Source organism: Saccopteryx leptura, chromosome 2 (genome assembly GCF_036850995.1).
Source record: "Saccopteryx leptura isolate mSacLep1 chromosome 2, mSacLep1_pri_phased_curated, whole genome shotgun sequence".
NCBI lineage: Eukaryota > Metazoa > Chordata > Mammalia > Chiroptera > Emballonuridae > Saccopteryx > Saccopteryx leptura.
In genome coordinates, this window is record NC_089504.1 from 62,465,413 (window position 1) to 62,490,983 (window position 25,571).

The following is a 25,571-nucleotide window of genomic DNA, read 5'->3' on the forward strand; positions in this document are numbered from 1 at the left end:
GGCTACCTGGGGGGAAGAATTTTCATATAATTGGGAACAGTTGCAGCAAGGACCACGAGGTACAAATGTTCTGTTATTTCTGAGGACCAAGTCAAGGCCAGAGAGCCTGCAGCAGAGTGAGAGAGGAGTGCGGTAGGAAATGTGGTCACAGAGGGAGCGGGAGACCCGTGTGAACAGTCTTGCAGGTACGGCAAAGACTCTGGTTTTCATTGAGTGCACTGGGAAGCCACTGGAGAGTTTCATCAGAGAAGTGCCAGATTCTGACTTATACTTTTAAAGAGTTACTCTGGCTGTTGCATGGAAAACACAATAGGAAGGACAAGGATAGAAGCAAGAAGACTATTCTAGGTGAAAGGTGGCTTTGCCTGGAGGGTCAGGGGAAAGGATAGATGGATTCTAGATTTTAAAGGCAGACATATTGTATATGGACAAAGAGAGAAGAGTCGATAATTGGATCTACTATTAATATTTTCACTTTTTAGATAAGGAAACTAATGTGCAGAGAGTACAAGTAGCTTGTATAAGACCATATGGCAAGTAAAAGGCACTGCCAGGGCTGCCACCCAGACAGCGATTCCAGAGCCTATACTCTTACTATTCACATTAGATTGCCAATCACATGCCCGGCAACAAAGGTGTGTGTGTGCCGGAACAAAGTGAGGAATTCCTCTCACCCATTTTCTTCTTTCTTAGCACCCTATTATCCTCTTTCGGGTTTCAAGACAACCAAGGCATGTCCAAAGAATCATAATACAAAAAGTAAGCAAACAAAATGGCAGACTTGACCTGTTACTATCTCTTTTCAGATCCATTTTGATACTAAACCATAGATATTTAATTATCACAAGACAGATTTAAAAATCCAAAATTACCAAGAAAACTTTTGAAATATATATGTGCAACACATATCATTAACAACAAAGCTCAGTCCAAGGTCATATGCAGTGTTAGTAAAAAGCAAACAGATTGGTTACACGCTTAAACAGATTATCAGCTGAACTATGAAGACAAACATTAAAACACCATTCTGAGCACTGTTTAAAGGTACATATCACTCAATCTAGTTCCCCAAATATCTCTCTTTATAAGCCACTTTTGAGGTTCATTGCATAATAACAAAAGATGAAAGCAACTTGTCAATAAGAAATAACTTGGTCTTCCTGCGATGGTAAAAATGACTGAAATAATACATGGAAAATAACATAGTAAAACAATAATATGTGTGCATCTGTTAGCAAATATTGATAACTCAGAGAAAAAATTATTGATCATTTTAAGAAACAATTCAGAAAAACAACATGATATATAGAAGTTTTGCTAGATACATTTGTATTACATGCAATATGTTCCTAGCATGAGATGTTATATTTTAGATTCTATTTGAACAGCAGATAAAAGAGCAACTGCTTTTCTCAGGGCTGACTGAAGAGAGGATGTGCTGGAGGAGCTTCTTATATTATTGCAGACTAAGACTACAAAAATAAGTAAATGTTTACTTTTGTTTTAAAAAGCATATTTACTGAATGTTCGTTGAATAATTTACATATAATGAAATATACTCATTTTAAATGTTTAATGTGTTTTAATAAATATATACCCACATATTACCACCACAGTCAATATACAGAAAATTCCTTCATGCCTTTTTACAGCCAGTCCTCCCCCTCCCCCTGCTCCCCACTACGATGGTGGGATTCAGCCAATTCGCACTGGGTCAGCAGAACTGATAACTAATTTTTTGTTGAATTCTGCGAACCGGTTGTTAAAATGGCACTTGTAATCAGGGTTCTCTCTAAGATGGGCACCTGGGAAGCCACTCAATGTGGAAATCACAAATTTACATTCCTTACTTTTTTATTTTTTATTTTACAGAGACAGAGAGAGAGTCAGAGAGAGAAATAGACAGGGACAGACAGACAGGAACGCAGAGAGATGAGAAGCATCAATCATTAGTTTTTCGTTGTGGCACTTTAGTTGTTCATTAATTGCTTTCTCATATGTGCCTTGACCGTGGGGCTACAGCAGACCAAGTAACCCCTTGCTCAAGCCAGCAACCTTGGGTCCAAGCTAGTGAGCTTTGCTGAAACCAGATGAGCCCATGCTCAAGCTGGCGACCTCGGGGTCTTGAACCTGGGTCCTCCGTGTCTCAGTCTGACGTTCTATCTCCACTGCGCCACTGCCCAGTCAGGCTTTTCTTTACTCTTTTTTTTTTTTAACATTCATCTGCATAACAGCATATTCTAAGCATCCATAGTAATGTTAACTTCATCCATAGGTGAAAAAAATTTCATGAAACTATGTTTGTAGTATTTATTTATTTATTTATTTATTTCATAAAACTCATTATACCTTTGAAGAAATACTACATTTTAATTTTCTCACATTTGTTACTTCAGTAAACAAACATATATCATAAAGAGAAAAGGTGCCAAACAACAAGGGGGTAACAAGCTGTCATATATTATGAGTGCACTGGTGGTCCCCAAATGGTGAAACCAAGAGGAACTGAGGACACAGCAAACTAACAGAAATATAGATTTCAAGGGTTATATCTCAGGGGTCGGGAACTTATGGCTTGCGAGTCATATGTGGCTCTTCTGATGGCTGCATCTGGCTCGCAGACAAATCTTTAATAAAAAAAAAATAACGTTAAAAATATAAAACATTCTCCTGTATTACAATCCATTCCTTTCCTACCGCTCATGTTCATGGTTGTGGGTGGCTGGAACCAATCACAGCTGTCCTCCGGGACAACACCAAATTTTTATTGGATAATGCGTAACATACACGGGTCATTGTATGGCTCTCACAGAATTACATTTTAAAATATGTGGCGTTCATGGCTGTCTCAGCCAAATAGGTTCCCAATGCCTGAGTTATCTTATCGCCCATTTTAGAAGCCTTGGAAGAATGCTCGCAACTTTCTCATGACAAACAGGTTTGTCATACTCATTATTTAATCATATTTAATCTGCATAGCCTATGCCATTTATTGATTCAGCCTAGAAATGTTCATTTAATATTAATAAAATGAAGAAAATGTATGTTGCAACTGATGTTTATCAATAGCATAAACAGTGCTTTGATTATAAAAGTTTATGAGCCTGACCAGGTGGTAGCACAGAGAATAGAGAGTCGGACTGGGATGCAGAGGACCCAGGTTCGAGACCCGAGGTTGCCAGCTTGAGTGCGGGCTCATCTAGTTTGAGCAAAGCTCACCAGCTTGGACCCAAGGTTGCTGGCTTGAGCAAGGGGTTACTCAGTCTGCTGTAGCCCCTCGGTCAAGGCACATAAGAGAAAGCAACCAATGAACAACTAAGGTGTTCCAACGAAAAACTAAAAAACTAATGATTGATGCTTCTCATCTCTCTGCGTTCCTGTCTGTCTGTCCCTATCTATCCCTCTCTCTGACTCTCTCTCTCTGTCTCTGTAAAAAAAAAAGTTTATGATATGACCACATGTGGACAAAATGTTCTCCTGAGAGAAAAGACAGACATCTTAGAGCAAGCAATGTAATAATTTTTAATCTTTGGGACTCACCACATCAAATAGAGGATGTTAAACAAGTAAAATCTTTACTCTCTAAGATTGATTCTATCAATGTATCCGAGATGACTGGTCATAGACTGGGTAAACCAGCTGCAAATGAAACACGTCCTGTAAAGGTTGAGCTGAAATGCCCTGAAGATGCACTGCACATTCAAGGCACTGTTAATAAAAGTATCAAAATGTTAGGTTTTGTTTACTGCTTTATGAAGGATTTTTGTAACATTGATGTACTAAGACTACTGTACTGTACCCTGGTTTGATCTACCTTGGAATTTAATGCAACAGTTTGGAACCCATATTATAAAAATCGTCAAAATAGTACTGAAAGAGTACAACACAAGTTTTTAAAATTGGTATCCTATAGCCATGGCCATGTTACTTATAATGTACCTGACCATGATGCTATGGAAGCACTTAACCTAACAACATTACTGCATAGGAGAGAAGGATCATTGACTTAAATTTCATATACACACTTTGTTGAGTGTCCTGCTCTCTTTGACCCTGTGTTTCAATGCCCCTAAAGTCACAAGAGAAAGCAAGTTTTCTTAATGTGAGTTTCTGTAGAAGAAATTATGCTTATTTTAGTGCTTAAAGAGAATGATGAGAGAATATAACAAACTGCCTCTTGATATTGATATAACTTTTTATTATGCAGCTTTTATAATATTTGTTGTTTATTACTTTGCTATTGTCTGTGTAATGTCTTAATAATTTGTACTCTTTTATTGCCTATATTTAAATTTAATTCCTATTGTGATTCGATGTATGTGTTATTATGTAACTTCCATTGTTAGTACTTTATATATTTTTCCCATGCCCTGTAATTATATATTCTTTTGTTCCCGTATATAATTGTTCTTTATTCTTGAAAGACCTTATTTTTAAATAATGATACTGATGTAGTTTATACATATTATGTGAATCATAATATTTTTTCTACTTGAGCAATACCAACTTATTTTTGTGATATTTTGTCCTGTCCCAGCTATTGGCTTATCTTTTATAATTTTTTCTTTTTCTTACAATTCTAATTATTGCCTACTATTTATTCTATAATTTCCTTTGGTGATTGAAGTAATATATTATAAAACTTTGCATTCTTTATTACATGTACTTGCTTGGTTATTAATGCGTACACTTTTCAATAAGTTTTTGTACATCATCTTGTAATCTTTGATAAAGAATATTAATGTCTGTAAATAAATGTTATTATTTTAACATATTAAAATAAAACATTTATTTTTTGCAGTAGCCCTTAAAAGGATGAAAAGGCAACAAGAGTTTGACAGATTTCTTCTCAATAAGAAACCCAAATCAAAATCTGTTATATTAGACTTGGCCTTGGATGGTCCAAAACAGTCATAAGCATAACCACTACAACTTGAAGAAAGCAGCACGTCAGTTATTGAAATAAAAAATAACAACTCCAAAATTAATTATAGTCTTTCTGAATGCTGGACAGTGCAATAATATAACAATTTTAAAGAAAAATATGAAAGACTGGTTAATTTCTAACCTAACAAAAAGTTAGGTTGCAAGTATTGTACAAAATATGACTCCCTAAAGGAGGAAAATGTTCATGTGTTAAAAGAATGGAAATGTTTTCAGATTAAGACATCAGGGAAAAAAAAAAGGTATAAAATACTTCTCTCAGAAAAAAAATGAAAGAACATTTTAACCAAAAGTTCAAACATTTGTAAAGAGAACTTAAAACAATGTAAGCAGAATTTAATAACAAAAGTGATAGATATGATGAATGAAGAATATTTAGGCCCTGACCAGTTGACTCAGTGGTAGAGTGTCAGCCCAGTGTTTGGATGTCCCAAGTTTGATTCCCAGTCAGGGCACACAGGAGAAGTGCCCATCTGGTTCTCCACCCTTCCCCCTCTTGCTTCTCTCTCACTCTCTCTTTCTCTCTCTCTTCCCCTTCTGCAGCCATGACTCTATTGGAGCAAGTTGGCTTCAGGCACTGAGGATGGCTCCATGACCTTCACCTTAGGTGCTAAGAAGAGCTAAGTTGTGGAACAACAGAGCAGCAGCCCCAGATGAGCAGAGCATCGCCTTCTAGTGGGCTTACTGGGTGGATCCCAGTCATGGCTTATGCAGGAGTCTGTCTCTGCCTCCCCTCTCTCACTGAATAAAAAGAGAAACTAAATAGAAATGATTTAAGTACTACTAGTAGAGTATTAAATATAGTTTACAGCCTGGCAAAAAGATGTAAACCATTTTTGAACATAGAAGATGAAACAGAAGTACAAATTAAAAATGTATTATATATGGGAATAGGATTATATTCACATAGAACTGCTGTGAAAGTAGTTGATTTCATTGCAAAGAAAGCTAAAACAGAAATATTTACTAAAATTATTGAAAATAATATGAAAATATGTTTGATTATTGACAAAGCTTCAATAATATCTTGTAAATCAGTTATTATATTTTTCTTAAAAGTTGAGAATTCAGTTATATTACCAACAATTTGTGTTGAGCTAGTTGAATTGGAGAAACAAGATGCAGAGACAATATGTTCTTCAGTTATGGAAAGTTTAAATAATGTTGAGCTTACTAAGAACTACCACGAAAAAAATTTAATAGAATTTTGCTTTGATGGTGCCAGTGTTATGCTTGGGAGAAAACCTGGAGTGAGCACTAGGATAGCAAAAGAGTTTCCAAACATAATAACATGACATTGTTTAAACCATCACTTCCATCGATGATTCAATAAAGGAACTAAAGCAAGTAAATCATTTAAAAATATTTATTAATAAGATATGTACTATTTTTCATGAATTCAATAAGAACCAAATTGAATTTACCAAAATATTTGAAAAACTTGGAATTGAAATTATAAAGATTGGTAGTAGAGCTTTGGACCAAGATGGGCTACCTGCAGTTTAAGGTCAATCCTAGCTGTGTGGTGTGCTTATCCAATGCTACATCATTATTTTTATTCAAATAATAAGTACTTGGGCATGGCTACCCATCTTGAAAATATATATTTTATAACTGATTTGGCATTGATTATTGATATTTAAACAAAATTTCTCTTCTTTCAAATGCCCTGCAAGCAAGACATATAGACAATAAAGGCTGAAAAACTTGTGATAAGATCTATTAGAGCATTTCAAATGCTTGGAAAGGAAAGGGTTCACACACAAAAAAAGGTTGATGAATCAATTATTTCAGAAACTTTCAAAAATATAAAATTTGTAGAAAATCATCAATTTGTTGGGCTTTCTCGGGAAAGACTTTTAGAAAACATAACGAATTTGAAAAAAAAAAAAAAGACTAATGGATTGTGCACATTTAAAAGCAAGTTGTAGCCAGTTTTAACATAGGAATAAATTACAACTTCTCAATTATTTGAAGTCAGATTACTGGAATATTGAAGAAGTATTAGTTCCATGGAAAGCAGCTGAAGAATAATTGCTCATATTTAATGACATTTTTAATTACCAAATTGATATTAATGATTATCGATAATTCATGGAAAACATTTTTAAAAATTTCCAGAACTCTGCAATTCCTGAAAGTGTTCAAAGAGCTAAAAATACTGTCAGAACAATTGCTATAAGTTCAGCAGAGGCAGAAAGGGTTTTTCAAAGGTGAACATAATATGTTCAGAGAAGAGAAGTCACCTGTTTCTAGTATATCAAATACAGGGACTATTGGTCTAATCAGCCTACTTCTAAAGGAATGGGATCCTACTTCTACAGTAAAAAGATGGTTAAGAATAAATCACACAGCTGATGATGCTAAAATAAAAGCAAAGAAAATTGCAAGTGAGATCGGCAATCAAGAAGTAATATGGAAATATCTTAAATAAGAGTTTTATTGTTTTTTGGTCAGGTATTACTTAATATTTTTTCATTAATATTTCAAAATTTTTTCTTATAACCTCGTTTTGTATACCTCTTTTATTGTTTTTATTTATGTATTAAATGCATGAAATAATAAAATACCTTTCATGTATTATTTTTTAATACTTAAAATGGGCAGAGAGCCAGTTGTTAAATTATTTGAATCCCACCACTGCCCCACTACCACCTCCCAGCCTCAGACAACCAATTGATCTGCTTTCTGTCACTATAGATCATTTTGGCCTGATTTAGATATAAATTTATACCCTCTTTTGTATTTGGCTTTTTATTCAGCATAATGTCTTTGAGATTCATCTACAGTTGCATGCATAAGTTGTTTATTCATTTTCATTGCCTAATTAGTTTGCCTTTCATCTGTTAATGGGCATTTGGGTTGCTTCCAGGTTTTCATGTATAAAGTTTTGTGCGGACAGATATTTTCATTTCTCTTAGGTGAATGCCAAGAAGTGGGATTGTTCAGTCACGGGGGGCAGTGCATGCTTAACATTAGGAGAAGCTTGGGTCATTTTTTTATTCCCACCAACAATGTATGAGGGTTCCACTTTCTTGTTAGCCTTTTAAGCTTTAGCTCTTTGTGGGTGTATAGTGGTGTTTTTTCACTTTCATTTTGGAGTATGTAGGTAATGTACATAATGTGTGAGTACTGCAGTACGTAATATAGTTTTTAAAATAAATCCACATGTGTATGTTGATGGGATTTCTAAAACTGTTCAGCAATTTTGATATCGAACCAGAACCTCGCAGATACACACACGCAGTCATGACCAGCTCCCTGCCTTACGTGCTGGCCACTGCAAAGGCTAGGAATTTGCTTTCTTATATACAACATTATGGAAATTTTGAGGTTTAAAATGTAATACTTTTAACAAGAATTTAGAAAGGAGAACCATTTCCTGCTTTCAGTTCCAAGTCTGGTACCTGTTAGGCAGAGGCTGCCTGTCCACCGGGGCAGAAGGGAGACTGTGCCGCATGTTTTTGCTCCAGGACGATCACCCGTGGTGCTGGCTTTGGTTTCACCCACCATTGAAGTTAATTTGCACAGAGGGTGACCCTAAAGAAAAACGTTTCCCCTTCCAGCACTGTCCCCGCAGGTGGCTGGGCCCCAGCAGTTCCTTGGGCACTTTACTTGCCGTTCACTCTAACGCGTAGGGATACTCATCTGTCATTTCATGGCTTGCCGGCAGAAAAGCAGCAGTGCAAATACCAACAAACCTCGGCAGTCAGTCCATTTCCAGCAGGTCAGATGCCCAGTAGTACGTGCAGTGTGATAGTTTAATCAGAGAAACTTGCGGTATCACTTGCTTCTGACTTAAGAGGATCAGATTTTCTTTGCTTTTCAAGAAAGGTCTTTTCAGATAGCTATTAGGTTGTTGAATGAGAAACTGCACAAAAGAAACGCCGGCTTCTTGTGGTCTTTCAGATCATTAAAAAGTAGCCCAGGTGGCAGAACCAGTTATCATCTCCTCAGCTCCAGGAGATGAAAAGAGCAAGATTGGACACCAATCTGAGGGTACACGACTGCCACACCATCTGCCTGGAGCGAAGGAGGATTCATCAGTTCCGAGGAAAATAAGGAGTCAACGTGATTACTTAATCAAAGCTCTTGTGTGGGGAAGCCAACCTGTTGATCTGACTGAATTGTTTTGCTCTTCAGATGATGACAGCCTGGTCCTGAAGAGTCTCACACAGCCAAACACTGATCTCGGTTTTTGTTTTGTTGTCTCTCCTGTGGAGCTTCCTACAGGTCAAACAGACTTTGGAGCTACCTGGAATGAGCTAGCAAAAGTGAAGTCGGGAGGTGGGGAGTGTGAATGTGAAGCAGATTCACTGCCAGGGCTGAAGGGGGTTTTAAGACATCAAGACATTGTTTTCTTTTGTTTCTTGTTTTTTTTTTTTAAGATATAAAGACATTGTTATCAATGATTAGTAATCAGTCACATGAGTGCTTTTTGGTTCCATGTCTTGGGGAAGCTCAAATGATGCCTTTCTTACTTAAGCAAATTTAAATTACAGTCTGTCCCAAGAATATGTGTGGCCTAATCACAATTCCCCTAAAACACGTAGCTGCCAGGGGAGAAAAACTGCTTTAGGTCAATCAGCACTTTCTGCAAACATGCTGCTTTTCTTTTCAAATACCCAGAATCAACCTGGCCCTAAATAGGGGCCAACAGCCGCTCCACACAATGGGGGCAGCTGGGGTAGAGAGAGGAGCAAGGTGAGTGGCTATGAGTTACAACTTCCACTTAAGGACAGCAGGTTTTGGAAGCTGCAAAGTGAGCTAAGGAGTTGCTTGAATTACAGTTTAAATTTCAAGATGACAAACATGTCAAGTGGGAAATAAGGACATGGGAAGTTTCCCATGGCAGAGGAAAGACAACTGTGGATTTGGGCAAACCCATTTACTTCTCTAAGCTGCCTCTGCAAACTGAGCATATTGAACATCAGTTTCAAAAGGTTGTTTTGGCCTCCAGACCCTTCTTCAAATAAAAGTTGATTCAGAAGCCCAGTAAGCAAAACATATTAAAAGGGTGCTGCTCTTCTAACTATCAGGGAAACACAGAATAAAATCACAATGAGATATCACCTCACACCTGTTAGGATAGCTATTTCAAAAAAAAAAAAAAGCAAAAGAATCACAAGTATTGGCAAGAATTTAGAGAAATTGAGTTGGTAGGAATATAAAATGGTGCATCCATGATTGAAAACAGTGTGGAGTTCCATAAAAAATTAAAAATAGGGCTACCATATGATCCAGCAATCCCACTTCTGAGCATATATCCAAAAGAAGTGAAATCAGGATTTCAAAGAGATATCTACACTCCCATGTTCACTGCAGCACTATTCACAATAGCCAAGGTATGTATAAAGAAAATATGGTATATACATACAACATAATATATTATTCAGCATTAATAATATTTGTAACATAAATGTAGAGGACATAATGCTAAAGGAGATAAGCCAATCACAGAAAGATAAATAAATGCTGCACGATTTCACTTAAATGAAGTATCTAAAAAGTCAAACTCATAGAGGCAGAGAACAGAATGTTGGTTGTCAGGGGCTAGGAGAGTGGGAAATGGAGAATTGTTTTTCACTGGGCATCATATTTTTGTTATGTAAGATGATGAACTATAGAGATCATTGTACAAAATAGCACCTATAGTAAATGATGCAGTATTGTGTACTTTAAAATATGTTGAGTGTAGATATCATACTAAGTGTTCTTATAAAAAAAAAACCAAAAGTATAAAAACACAAGGAAATTTTGGGAGATGATGGATATATTCAGTACCTTTGTTGTAGTGAGGGTATCATGGGTGTATTCATATGTCCAAACTCTTTAAAATTTTGTAAACATGAACTTTTACAACTTTTAAATATAAATTATGCCTCAATATAGCTTAAGGAAGGTGAGTGTTGCTCTCACTTTAAGGGGTTTGAGTCAGGCAGGCTCAATGCTGCTGTTCAAACTCCTTTCTCTTAGTTCCGGAAGGATTTCCTTGATGCATCTTCCAAAAATATTGTGAAAAGTCACTTTTAGGGGCGGTTTCACCTTTGACATTATATAATTCCAGTGATACTCAAAGTGTGGTCCCCTAATCAAAAGAATAGGCATCACCCAAACTTATTAGAAATACGAATGCTCTGTCTATATCCCATAACTACTGCATCAGATACTCTGTTATTAAAACCCAGGAGGGAATCCTGATGACCCCTTGTTTAAGAGCTGCTGTGTCATTCAGATGCTGAAGAACCTGTATTACCCCAGTCACCATTACCGAGGCCATGGAGGGGAACTTACAGATTTAGGTCAGCAAGGGAAGAAGCTACTGGGGAATAGACTTAAGAATTGTTATGAATTTTTTTGCAAACTGAATATCAGAGGCTGCTCAACACATTGCCCTTCCCAGTCTGCAGAACCTTTGAGAAGAGTTGAGGAAAGTGTAGAGCATCTTGTAATTTTTGCTTAAAGAAAAAAGTAATAAAAAATTTTTTTTAATAAAATTTAAACAACATGCTCTTGAAAAGTGTACTGTGCCTGGCCCCATGCTTGCATTGTTGTCTGGTGACCACCTTCATGATATCTGTAAAGTTGATTATTTTTAAATTTTATTTAGAAAATTAGTTTTAACAGGGTGACATTGATCAATAAGAGTACATAGAAGTCAGGAAATCATTTCTATAGCATTTGAACTGTTGATTATGTTGTATACCCATCATCCAAAGTCAATCATTTTCCATCACCTTATATTTGTCCCTCTTTTCACCCATTCCCCAACCTCCTCCTCCTCCCCTCACTCCCAGACCCTCCTCCCCCTGGTAACAACTTCACTTTTATCTATGTCTATGAGTCTCAGTTTTCTATCCTATCTATGTGTAAAATTATACAGTTCTTAGCTTTTTCTGATTTACTTATTTCACTCAGTATAATGTTCTCAAGGTCCATCCATGTTGTTGTAAATGTCACTATATTATTGTTTCTAATGGTTTAGTAGTATTCCATCGTATATATGTATTCACATCTTCTTTATCCAATCCTATATTGAGGGACACTTTGGATTTTTTCATATCTTGGCAACTGTAAATAATGCTGCGATGAACATAGGGGTGCATGTATCTTAATGTACCAATGTTTTCCAGTTTTGGGGGTAGATACTCAGTAAAAGGATTGCTGGGTCATATGGTAATTCTCTTCTTAACTTTTTGAGGAACCATCATACTTTCTTCCATAATGGTTGTACTAAGTTGCATTCCCACCAGCAGTGAATGAGGGTTCCTTTTTCTCCACAGCCTCTCCAACACTTGTTATTACCTGTCTTGTTGATAATAGCCAATCTAACAGATGTAAGGTGGTATCTCATTATAGTTTTGATTTGCAATTCTCAAATAGCTAGTGAAGATGAGCATCTTTTAATATATCTGTTGGACATTTGTATGTCCTCTTGGGAGAAGTGTCTGTTCAGGTCCTTTTCCCATTTTCTAATTGGATTGTTTGCTTGTTTGTTGCTGAGTTTTGTGATTTCTTTATATATTTTGGATATTAACCCCTTATTGGAGCTGTTGTTTGCAAATATCATCTCCCCTTTAGTTGACTGGCTTTTTGTTTTGCTGTCAGTTTCTTTTGCTGTGCAGAAGCTTTTTTGTTTGATAGAGTCTTATTCATTTATTTTTGCCTTTACTTCCTTTGCCTTTGGAATCAAATTCATAAATTGTTCTCTATGTCCAAGGTCCATGAGTTAGTACTTGTGCTTTCTTCTATGTAATTTATTGTTTCAGATCTTATATTTAGGTCTTTGATCCATTTCAAATTAATTTTTGTGCAGGGGGACAAACTGTATATGGGGTCCTTGGGTTCCAATAGTCTCAACATACGACATTTCAAGTTTATGATGTTCACTCCCATAAAAACTCAAAAAAATTGAGATAGGAGTGTTACAGCTGATATGGATATCTTGCAATGCTATAGGCAGATTTTGGAAAAGAAGAAGTCATCAACCTTCCAGACTAGCCTGGAACAATTCTTTTTTTTTCTTTTTATAGGGACAGAGAGAGAGTCAGAGAGAGGGATAGACAAGGTCAGACAGACAGGAACGAAGAGAGATAAAAAGCATCAATCATCAGTTTTTTGTTGCAAAACCTTAGTTGTTCATTGATTGCTTTCTCATATGTGCCTTGACCGCGGGCCTTCAGCAGACTGAGTAACCCCTTGCTCAAGCCAGAGACCTTGGGTCCAAGCTGGTGAGCTTTTGCTCAAACCAGTAAGCCTGTGTTCAAGCTGGCAACCTCATGGTCTTGAACCTGGGCCCTCTGCATCCCAGCCCGATGCTCTATCCACTGTGCCACAGCCTGGTTAGTGGAACAATTTTTTAAGAAGGTAGAGAGGCCTACAACTGATCCTGTACCCTCTACATCAGCTGCTTCTCAAGATGAAACACCTGTAGTTCAGATAGAATCATCCCCAGCGTTTCCTGCATGTTCCTTAGGCAATTCTGATTCAGCTGACCCAGTATCTACAGCACCTTCTGCAGGTTCTCCTGCCTCTCTAGATTCCTCTTCTCAATAGGTCACTTTCTCCCACCTTGCAATGTCCCTTCCAATGTGTAAACCAACCACAAGAATAAAGGTAAGAAAAATTTACACTCTTTTTTTGTCATTTTTTTTGTTACTATAGTACCATGTATAGTACGGTATATTTATATCCTTTTCCTTTTTCTGTGGCTTAGTTGTGTTATGTTCTAGATTATGATTTCACAACTGTGTTAGGATAGGTAAGTGACTTAGGCTAGGGTGTATTTCAACTTAAACCAAAATTTGAGTTATGTCACTGACGTAGAAACAAAACTGTGTCATAACCAAAGACCACAAGTCAAATTTCATTCTTTTGCATGTGGCTTTTCCAATTTTCTCAGCACCACTTATTAAAGAGGCTTTCTTTTCTCCATTGTGTATTTTTGGCTCCTTTGTCGAAGATGATTTTGTTTTATTTCTGGGCTCTCAATTCTGTTCCATTGGTCTGTATGTATGTTTTCCTGCCAGTACCATGTTGTTTTGATTACCATGACTCTATAATATTATTTGAAGTCAGGTAGTGTGACACCTCTAGCTTCATTCTTTTTCCTCAGGACTGCTTTGGCTATTCAGAGTTTTTTATGGTTCCATATAAACCTGGTAATTTTTTGTTCTATTTCTTTAAAAATTGATATTAAATTTGTACAGTGGTACCTTGAGATACGAACAGACCAACATACAAATTTTTTAAGATATGAACTGCAACTCAGTCCGTATTTTTGTTCAAGATCCAAGTGAAATTCCAAGATACGAATCATGATTCGGGAAGCTGTAGTTGGTGCATTGGCACACGGGTCCAGTATCGGCAGTTTGATATATGAGTTGACTGACTTACAAGTTTGGTTACAGAACAAATTAAATTTGTATCTCAAGGTACCACTGTATATTGCTTTGGGTAAATATGGCCATTTTAACTATGTTGATTCTTCCATTTCAGGAACATGGAATATTTTTCCATTTCATTGTGTCTTTTTTAATTTCTTTCAATAATGTTTTGTAGTTTTCAGTATATAGGTCCTTCACATTCTTTATTGTTTATTCCTAGGTATTTTTTTTCTTTTTTGTTGAAATTGTGAATGAAATTTTTGTTTTAGTTCATTTTTTGATGTTTTATCATTGGCAGATAGGAAAGCGGTGGACTTCTGTATATTGATTTTGTATCCTGTGACTTTACTGTATTGGTTTATTGTTTCTAATAATTTTTTTGGTGGAATTATTGGGGTTTTCTATATACAGAATCATGTTATCTGCAAAAAGTGATACTTTTAATTCTTCTTTCCAAATAGGGATAACTTTTGTTTCTTTCTCTTGCCTGATCACTATGGCTTCCAGACCTATGTTGAATAAGAGGGGAGAGAGTGGGCAACTTTCTCTTGTTCTTGATTTAAGAGAAAAAGCTTTAATTTTCTCACCTTTAGTATGATATTAGTTAATGGTTTGTCTTATATGGCCTTTATTACATTGAAGTATTTTCTTTCTATTTCAATTTTATTGAGTGTTTTAAATATAAATGGATGTTGTAGCTTATCAAATAATTTTTCCACATTTATTGATAGGATTATATAATTTTTGTTCTTTGTTTTGTTGATGTGGTGTATTATGTTGATCAATTTCCTACAGCCTAATGGTCATGTGACCTTGACAAGTATATTTTCTATCACTGCTGTAGTAAATTAACATAAACTTAGTGGTTTAAAACGTATTTTTTACCTTACATTTTGGAGGTAAGAAATCAGAAATTGGTATAATAGAATTAACCATTATTATGTTGAACCATCCTTGTGCTCCTGGAATGAATCTCACATGATCATGATGTATTATTTTTTTTTTTATTTTTTTATTTTTTAAATTTTTTTAATTTTATTTATTCATTTTAGAGAGGAGAGAGAGAGGAGAGAGAGGGAGAGAGAGGAGAGAGAGACAGAGAGAAGGGGGGAGGAGCTGGAAGCATCAACTCCCATATGTGCCTTGACCAGGCAAGCCCAGGGTTTCGAACCGGCAACCTCAGCATTTCCAGGTCGACACTTTATCCACTGCGCCACCACAGGTCAGGCCTGTATTATTTTTTAATGTGTGGTTGTATTCAATTTTCTAGTATTTTGTTTAGAATTTTTGCATCTCTATTCATTAGAGATATTGGTCTGTAGTGTGTGTGTGTGTGTGTGTGCACGTGCTTTCCTTGGCAGGTTTTGATATCAGGGTTATGTTGGCCTCATAAAATATGTTAGGGAGTATTGCTCTTCTTCTATTTTTTTGGAAGACTTTGAGAAGAAAAGATACCAAATTTCCTTTGAATGCTTGGTAGAATTAACTAGTCTAGCCATTTGGTCCTGGACTTTTGTTTTGGGGGAGCTTTTTGATGATTATTTCTATTTCCTCCCTGCTTATAGGTCTATTTAGGTTTTCTACTTCGTGACTCAGTCTGGGAAGATTGTATAGCTCTAGGTTTTAATCCATTTCTTCTAGGTTGTTGAATTTAGTGGCATATAATCTTACAAAGTTGATTTATACAGAGATAAAACGAGGTCCCAGAATTATATTGATGATAACCAAGATGACAATAATAACAATAGCTAGAGAATGTCAGGCACTGTGCCAGTTCTTTTTATGGATTTTCTTATTTCATCCTCAGAATATCTTCATGAGGGATTCGTTATCTACGATTTTGTAGGTGAAGTAAATGAGACAGAGAAAATTCACATATCTTTTTATAGTAGGCTGAATAATGGCCCCCCAAAGATCTTCATGCCCTAATCCATGGACATTGTGAATATGTTCTCTCACACAGCAAAAAGGATTTTACAAATGTAATGAAAGTAAGAATGCTAGGATGGGAGATTTTCCTAGTGGACCCATTATAATCACAGGGATCTTTATAAGATGGAGGCAGAGGGTAAGAGAAAGAGAAGGAGACATGATGATGAAAACAAGTCAGGATGATATAGACACTAGCCAAGAATTGTGGACAGCCTCTAAAGGCAAAAAAAGGTAAGAAACAAATTTTCCTCTAGAGCCTCTGAAAGAAAGTTTTGTGACACCTTGATTTTAATTCTATTATACCAATTTCTGATTTCTTACCTCCAAAATGTAAGGTAACAAATACGTTTTAAACCACTAAGTTTATGTTAATTTACTACAACAGTGATAGAAAACTAATATACTTGAGAAGGTCACATGACCATTAGGCTGTAGATTCATACAACTTCCCAATGTCTGAACCTTCATCCTCAATTCTAACCCTAGCAAAGGTATTTAGGGCCTAACCTATAGAGCAGGAGTATTGAGTGAGAATAAGAGGCTTGTATATTCTACTTCAGGTTGACTTCTTTTCTTGACAGTCACCAACCCAGCTACAAGAATTGTTCTTATTTCTTGCGTGGGATTTAAGGCATTTCACTTGGACTATTTTAACTGCTCCTCTGTTAAGTGTGTTAATAGCTGATTTTTCCAATTAAGGAACATTTCTTTCTTATTTGGCAGATCTGGCTCCTCGATGAACTATCTACAGGGACAGGTGCTCCAGCTTCTAGTCAAAAACATTCAGCTCTTCACCTCCAAGGAACCACTAGCCTCTGCTTATCCACATGTTCCAGAAGGAAGTGGCAGTGAGGACTTGTGTCTCAGAAGCCGTGTCCCCTCCTCATGACCTAACTTCTCTAAAATTCTTCCTTATTTGTAATATGGAAATAATATCTGCTTCAAGCACCTCACAGATGCTTCCTTAAGATCTACGAGTTTATAGATGTCAAATATCTTCTCAAACTGTAAAACTTCAGCTATGAAAAAGGTATATTATTGTTTCCTTAACAAAGCCTTTATTGCCACCTTTTAACTTCATTGTCAGTGTAAAAAATAGAAGGCACTGACGAGCTGGATAGCTGTTTCTGAATCAGGCATTTGGTGTTTATAGAAGAAGTAGAGAAAGAAGTAGAACTTAGCTGTTGGCGATACTAATGAAACTGAAGCAAAACCCCAGCTCAAAGAGTTGAACTCAGAATGAATTCATACTAGAAAACTTCAAAGGCTATGATCTTTCTAGTGTTCAAGATTTAAAAATGAGAAACACCTTTCTAAAAACTGGCCTTTAATGCATTTGTGCAGAGATTATCAACACATTTAAGGTGAGGAACCCCCATAAAACCTAAGGGTTTGTAAAAGCCTCATTGTTCACAGTAAGAGATGAAAAGTGAAAAGAGGAGCATTTTACTTCTCATTCTTCAGCATTCATTTAAGTTGCACCTCTTCTCTGAAGGCTTCCCCAATGAATCCATTGATGGCAGCTGTTCCTGGGGCTGGCACTTCTTACCTCTGCCTTTTATGTGCACTTGGCATTCACAATCTTGTGTCAAGAATTTCACTTGTTTGAAATACAAATGGGTTATAAACTGCTTGAGGGATAAGACCAAGTCTTACATGTAATTTTACAGAGAATATAAGATTAGGTGATGTACTATTTCTAGGAAATTTTTGCTCACACTGAAAGCACACATAACAAAGCACCCTTTGCCTAAGCTTTTAGGATCATCCCACATGCTCCAACACTTTCACTCTTTTCTTTGATTTACTATTCTATACCTGTACTCTCCATCAGCTTCCTGTCTGTAGCCCAGAGTTAGGACCCTAAATCTTGAATTACATTGTAGTACTTACTGTGGTATACCTCACAGACTCAACCTTCAGTCACAAGACACTCATTCTCTTGGCTGCTGGGCATATTGGCAGATTATGACTGTCAGCTGAATCTTGTTCTACAAGCTTCTCTCAGCCCAAGAGAGCTACCTTACCAATGTCACATCCCTTCCTGAGGAAGCACCCATTACAAAAATATGGAATATAGCCCTGGCTGCTTGGGTCAGTGGTAGAGTGTTGGCCTGGCGTGTGGAAGTCCTGGGTTTGATTCCTGATCAGAGCACACAGGAGAAGCTCCCATCTGCTTCTCCACCCTTTCCCCTCTCCTTTCTCTCTATCTTTCTCTTCCCTTCCCAGAGCCAAGGCTCCATTGGAGCAAAGCTGGCTCGGGCACTGAGGATGGCTCAGTGGCCTCCGCCTCAGGCAGGAGAATGGCTCTGGTTGCAATGGAGCAATGCCCACAATGGGCAGAGCATCGCCCCCTAGTGGGCATGCCAGGTGGATCCGGGCTTATGCAGGAGTCTGTCTCTCTGCCTCCCCACTTCTCACTTCAGAAAAATACAAAAAAAAATGTGGAGTATAAAGTCTTGTACCTTAAGGTAGTTCAACCCAGAAGGGTTCCCCCAGCTCAGAAATTCATGGTGGTATTGGCTGAGCCCTTTATTACAACTAGACTATAGCTTAACTCCCTCCTCGGCCCAGTGCTGTCCCGCTTCCTTTGCTTTCCCACAGAGCAGGTTCTTGAGAGCCCTCGGCATTTAACTTCTTGCATGCAAATCTCCGCGTTAGATTCTGTTTCCTTGGGAACGTGCTTGATGAAGATCTTACACATCAAGACAGAAAAGATAAACAATGTTCACAGCAAGAGGCACTGGGAGTGCTCTTGCTCCCACCTAACGTCAAGCCTCACCTAATGTTGAGCCTGACCAATTTGGCCATGGTGCCCATACCCAGCAGTATACACAACCATCAACCTGGACATCACATGCCAGAAAAGCGAAGTTTGGCCATCTGTGTTATCTCCATCAGTGTTACCAACCAAACTTTTTGCAATGATGAACATGTTCTTACCCGCACTGCCCAGTAACAATAGCTATTAGCCATTTGTGGATACTGAGAACTTAACATATGGCTACTGTGACTAAACAGTTGACTGCTTTTAAAAACTAATTTATATATACAAATAGTCACATGTGTCTAGTGGCTATCATATTGGACAGGCAGCCCTAGATGATGAACCTAGCAGATCCAGAAAGACAGTGCCACAACAGATCCAATTCCACCTGCCTTTACTTCTTCTACAAGGACCCAGAAGTCCTTGGTCTGACTCCTTAAAAATCATAGTAATGAGGCATGTATAGGGACTGTGTACAAGTACAATCAAATTTAGCCTTGAAATGATTATGAACATTGTTAAATAGAAGTGCCAGAAAGCTTTGCTATAAGTTTGTGTTTATTACAGCACATAAATGTATTCAGGAGATCTCATCCACCTAGTCTTTCATTCTCCTGGCCCTCTGAGGAGTTTATCATCTAGATAGAGAGACATAACATGTATTAGTGTACAATTTTAAATTAAGGAGTACACCCTCCATGACTGTATGTATATATAAATTTGATGAATGCCCTTTTCCCCCATTTGGTCTGTATGAACTGGAGGCTTTAGCTTTATGTTTCAGGTAGAGGAAAAAGAAAAAATAGCAAGAGAGAGCTGCCATTTTGACGTGGGTAAGCTTGCAGCATGGGAACCCCATGGAAGCCCTTTAGTTTTGCCTTGTTCTCAGACAAGGATGATCTCTTATTACTGACTCAGAAATGCCATACGGGGCCAAGGTGCACATGGCTGCCCCTGGGAAAGTCCGCGACCATCCTGCAAAAGATGACTGAATGTGCATGTCCTCCGGACAAGGAGTCACTCACATCACCCTGACATCTGAGGATTGCCCCTTGAAAAATCAGGCTGAGCCGCTGAATACAATGGAAATTGAATTCAACACAATTTGAAACTATTCTGTTTACTTAAAGCCCAGAAGCTTGGCCTGAGAAGAAAAATCCAGGGACAGGCAATGGTAGTTAAATTTGTACATTTTTCTTTCTTGTTGCAATTTTCTCTTTTCTGAGCAATTTAAGGAAGACTCCAGAGGAAAGAATTAAATGTCTGCTGCTTCAATTACCAAATAATGAAAAGGTCGAAAGGATCACCATGCACTGTATGCTGAGCTGCTATGAAAGCCTATTCTTAGAGTTAATATATTTTGTGGGCTGTTCACACTCGCATTTTGCCACCCACAAACTGTACAGCCAAGTGTCAATGTAAAAAGCAGAAATCAGGAGCTGGTACAGATTGTCCTGCATGGGGGTGGGGGGTGGCGGGGGGAGGGAAGGGTCTTAGTCCACAGGGAACATCTCCTAACACCCACGGGAGCATCTCATGACACCCACAGCAGCAGCAAGAGGCCCGATTGAGGCTACAGTGTTCATCAAGAGGGACCAGGCTGTCATTAAATTCACACTTTGAGAAGACTGCACTCATCCTTGGTCCTGAATGCATTTTTAATTAGCTTGTCCTTAGGGCTACATTGAGGGAAGGCCTCCCTAGCAACAGGGACTTGCCAGCTAGAATTTCAAGGATTCCTGCGGTCCCTACAGCATTTGGAAAACGACCCCTGCTTCCAGCCTGCCCCATCTCTACACAGAAAAGAACACAGCAACACAAACATCTTCTACAGAAGGTAAAACCAAAGATAAAATAACACTATGGTGCTTTGGAACTCATTAGAACAGTGATTTTTTTAAAGCTTAATCTCTACACAAAAAAGAACACAGCAAAACAAACTTCTTCTACAGAAGGTAAATCCAAAGATAAAAATAACACTATGGTGCTTTGGAATTCATCAGAACAGTGAGATTTTAAAGCTTAAAAAATCAAGTCTTTCTGGAAATACTACACAAGAAGAGGCAGTTAAGTACAGGGTCTTCTCACCTCAACACTCGTAGGGACAGTTTCTGCTCATGCTGGGGCCTCCTCAACACCTTTTGATTGGTAACACTGAAAAACTTAATGGACAAGTCATTGTACAGCTTCTTTTTACGTTAAAATAGGTTCTTTTTGTTGTTGTTGTTACATAAGAGAATAGCCTCATTCTGAGGAAATACACACTGGAGTGTTTATTAATAAAGGGTTATATTTTATATAACTGACTCACAGAAAAACTGTGTATTTCTCTATTGCTACCTACTAATATTTGAAGTACATTTTAAATATTCATGCGTATATGTGTGTGTATGGTGACAGAGGAGCAGAAGTGAATGATAAAGCAAATGGGGTAAAATGGGAATCGCAGGTAAAGAGAATTTGGGTAGCTTTTCAAACATTTTTATTTTTATGACTTATCTACAAGTTTGAAATTATTTCCAAGTTTTAAATAGTTTAATAGTTTGAGAAATTTTGAATACTTGTAAAAGTTTTAAATGGTAAGTTAGTTCCCTTTACTTTTTCTCTTTATCTGTTTCTTGCTAGAGGCCCTTATAATTATACAGCAGCCACACTCTGGGTCAAAGTATTGGTGAGGGTAGCCCCACTCTGCGAGATGACAGAAATCCTGCCGAAGTGTTTAATGAGAATGAGAATTCTCTTGGAGGAACCAATCACACCGAGTTTTAGCACAGCTCCTCCCATGGTGTGCTGGTGATTACTGAGAATTTTTGCTGGGGATGGAAACAGGATTATGGCTAGGGAAATGCAAGACCATCTCTAGTTAATTTGTTCCTCTCTTCCCTTAAGATACACAGTCAAGACTATTAGATTTTTAATGTTTTAAAAATAGAGACCTAACGTGTCTGAAGCATATTAAAATGTATGAGAAAACAATATGAGAAAAAGAAAATCTCTAAAAATTTTTTGCCACTCCTTTTCTGTGGGGAAGGATACCTGATACAAGAGACAACATGATCAGTTTCTTACTAGAACAGAAGCTCTGTGGATACAGAATAGACCTTCATCATTACTGTTTCTCTTATATTCCACAACAAACAGATGCATAGATGTAACTGAATGTAGACATGACTAAATGAATGAGCAGTACCTGAGACAAAGTTCTGCACTCAATTTCTCATCTTAAGAATGCATTTTAAGATTAAAATCTAAGCAGAGACATTTTTATCTATGGGGTTCTCTCTATATAAGTTTATATTCTCATCTTCTCTTTTCCTTTTTAGAATTCCATATTTAAAATTTAGTAGGGTCATAAAGAAAAAGAAAGGATGAGGTACAAACTGGGAAGGGATATTTTCCATACAAACAACTAAATAGGATTAATATCCAAATATAGAAATCATTTCTACAAATAAATTTACTTAGAAAAACAATTCAAAAGAAAAACTTTGAAAAAGTTGAACAGGTATTTCCAGAAGAGAAAGGACAAAGGGCCATAATACATTGCAAAGGGGAAGTATAAATTAAAACCACAAATACTATATCACAACACACTGGCAAATTCCAAAGCCTGAAAACATCAAGTGCAGTCAAAGTTGCAGAACAATGGCACTCTCTTTTACTTTTACTTCTGGAGAGAATGAAACATGCTACAATCACTTTGGGAAACAATTTGGCATCATAGAGCAGAGCTGAAGGCATGCATGCTCTATGACCCAACGATTGGACTGTTGCATATATGCTGAGAAACTAGCAAAGAGGCTGTAAGGAGTATATGCAAGCATATTCATAACAACAACATTTTAATAATGAAAGCCATCTAAAGTCTGCCAACAGCACGGTGGACTAACAGCTTGAGGCATTTTATACAACATCACACTCTCCCACATTGACAATGAATAAAAAATAGACGTATGCAGCAACAAAATGACCATCGAGAACATAATGTTGGGTTAAAGAAAAGCCAATTGCTAAAGAACACCTATATTATGATTCCATTTATGAAAAGTCCATAAGGGCTTGTTTTTAGGGATAAAAGCATATGTGGTAAAACTATAAAGAACAAAAGAATGATACACAAAATTCAAAATAGTGATTATCTTTCTTTAGGGCAGAAAGAAGAAATGATCAGGAAAAGACACTCAAAACTTTTCTGGAAATGCCAATAGTCTGTTTCTTAAAAGAGGTGTAGACATACATTCAGTGTATTGTTTTTCTTTAACTGTACACATTTAACACATATTCTTTTGTGTGTACCCAATATTTAATAAAAATGACTTTTAAGAATTGTTGAAGAAGCAAATGACCAAAAGCTTTTTATCTAAGACTGTTGAAAATAGAAAAAGAGTGTGATGACGGCCAGGCGTGATGCTCTGGCAGTTTTTTCTTCCAAGCATGCCTCTTGGGCTCCTGTCTCAGTCCTTCTCTGCCCCCTCAACCCAAAGCCAAACATCACTCAGGGCTACCAGTGGTCCAGGGCTGGATGAAAGTTCCATGATGTTCATTAGAAGCAGCAGTTAAGCTTTCCTCTCTCTCTGTCAAGCATCATTCAAGTTCAGGCCTCCTGCACTTGTGAATGATAAGGTTCCACCTTGTTCACGTGAGTACACACACACATCCTCACTCTGCAGCTTGATTAGGTTATTACTGTATCCAAATATTATCAGAAGCCATTACTACCCGACTCTTGACTTTGACTTATTCTCTATTTTTACACATTTCATAACAATAACAGAGCACTATATTTAAAACAAAGCATCTCCCTGTCCTCCAATTAGAAGCTAAAATATGAAAAAGCTCTTTGAAACACAGACCTGTTCATGCTCAACCAGGCAACAGTCGCCCCGAAACCAAAAGTAACATTTGAAGTGAGTGGTGCAGTGATTGTCAGTCCAGCACTTAAGAAAAAAATAAACCTTGCTCTAGGGAGAGCTGGCTCCTCACCTGGGTATGTCATTAAAGATAAGAAAACATTCACTTCTCCCTTGGGCCCACCTGCAGCCAAGTGGGTGGGGATAAAGAAAGTTGAGTTATATTTTCAATATCCTCAACACTTTTAAATAATTGTTTTTGTATCAATTACTACAGTGATGTTTGGCTCTTTCAGTAGTGACTCCCAGTAGGAAAAAAAAAATCAAACTGGTATAAAAAATTCCTCTAAATCACCCACCTGAAAGAGTCCATCATGGAATCCCTGAATCTTACTGAAGACCAAGTGAGGAGCTGCGGTTAAAATACCACTCACCCCAGCCTGTTGTGCTACTGAGCTGGCTTCAGTGGCGTCGTCTCTCTCAGCTCCAATCTGTGCAGCAGAAATGACAGGATACCTGATCCACAACCCACATCTAGAACAACCTGGAAGGAAAGAAGATGAAAACAACAGGTGAAATCACAAACAGTGTATGGCTATTGGAGTCACCCTTATATTGGGACCAGGCTTAAGTGAAGTGCTAGCTTTGGTATTTACAAGTGGTCTTACCTTGACCAAGTTATGGATTTCTGCAAGACTGCTTTTTCTCTTTGCTAAACAAGATTATTATTATCCACTTGTTAAGGTTTCCTGTAGGGCTTAAGTAATATAAAGTGTATACAAAGCACTGGCACATAACTGGTGTTTTTCAAATCATTGTTATTATTATTATAGATTTTTTTTTCAGCATGGATTGCTTTCAGGATGTTTAGGGCCAAGGAAAGTAGAGTAGTCATGAATGAGCTTGCTTAGTAGATCAGTCAGCGTGAACAATGTGAACATAGTAACAAATAATTTTCAGAATTATATATATCTTATATATTAAAATTTATACATATATAATACATAAAAAGTCCAAAAGAGAAGTATTTGTTTTTTACCAGGCCCTCTCCACAAAGTTGGAGAGGTTTATATGGAGGGTACTGAGGCAGTGGACAGGTAGAATTTACAGAAACTTTTCTTCTAGTCTCCAAGTTCAGACTTGAGACTAAAGTCAAGAAAAGCACAATTCACTGACACGAAAGGCCCAACACTTGGACCTACGCGCTGACAGGCAAGCAGTGCCCAGAACACTGGGCCCCACCCCCAACCACGTCTGAACCAAGGCCCTGTCCCATCATTAAAATTTCAAGTTACTATATTACTGTCTCATTGGTGACTTTTATTCTCAGCATCTTTTAGAACTAGCTTTGAGCAAGCCATTTATTTTGACTATAAATCCTTACAATAAACATAAATGTGGATAGTATTATCATTCCCACTTGATAGACAACAGAATTAGAAATCAGAGACACTGAACAACCAGCCAAAGTTCACCTAGCAGTAAGCACAGGAGCTAAGAGTTGAATCTGGACATCTCTGCCTTCCGATCTCATAAAATCATACATTGCTTACTTAAATTCATCTTTATATGTAAGACCTTTTAACACAGCTATACCAATAGGCAATGTTTGACAGAGAGACAAAATACTACTTTTTGTAGAAACACTTAGCTAAGTATTTTTTTTTTACTTTGATAGCAAGAAAAACTTTC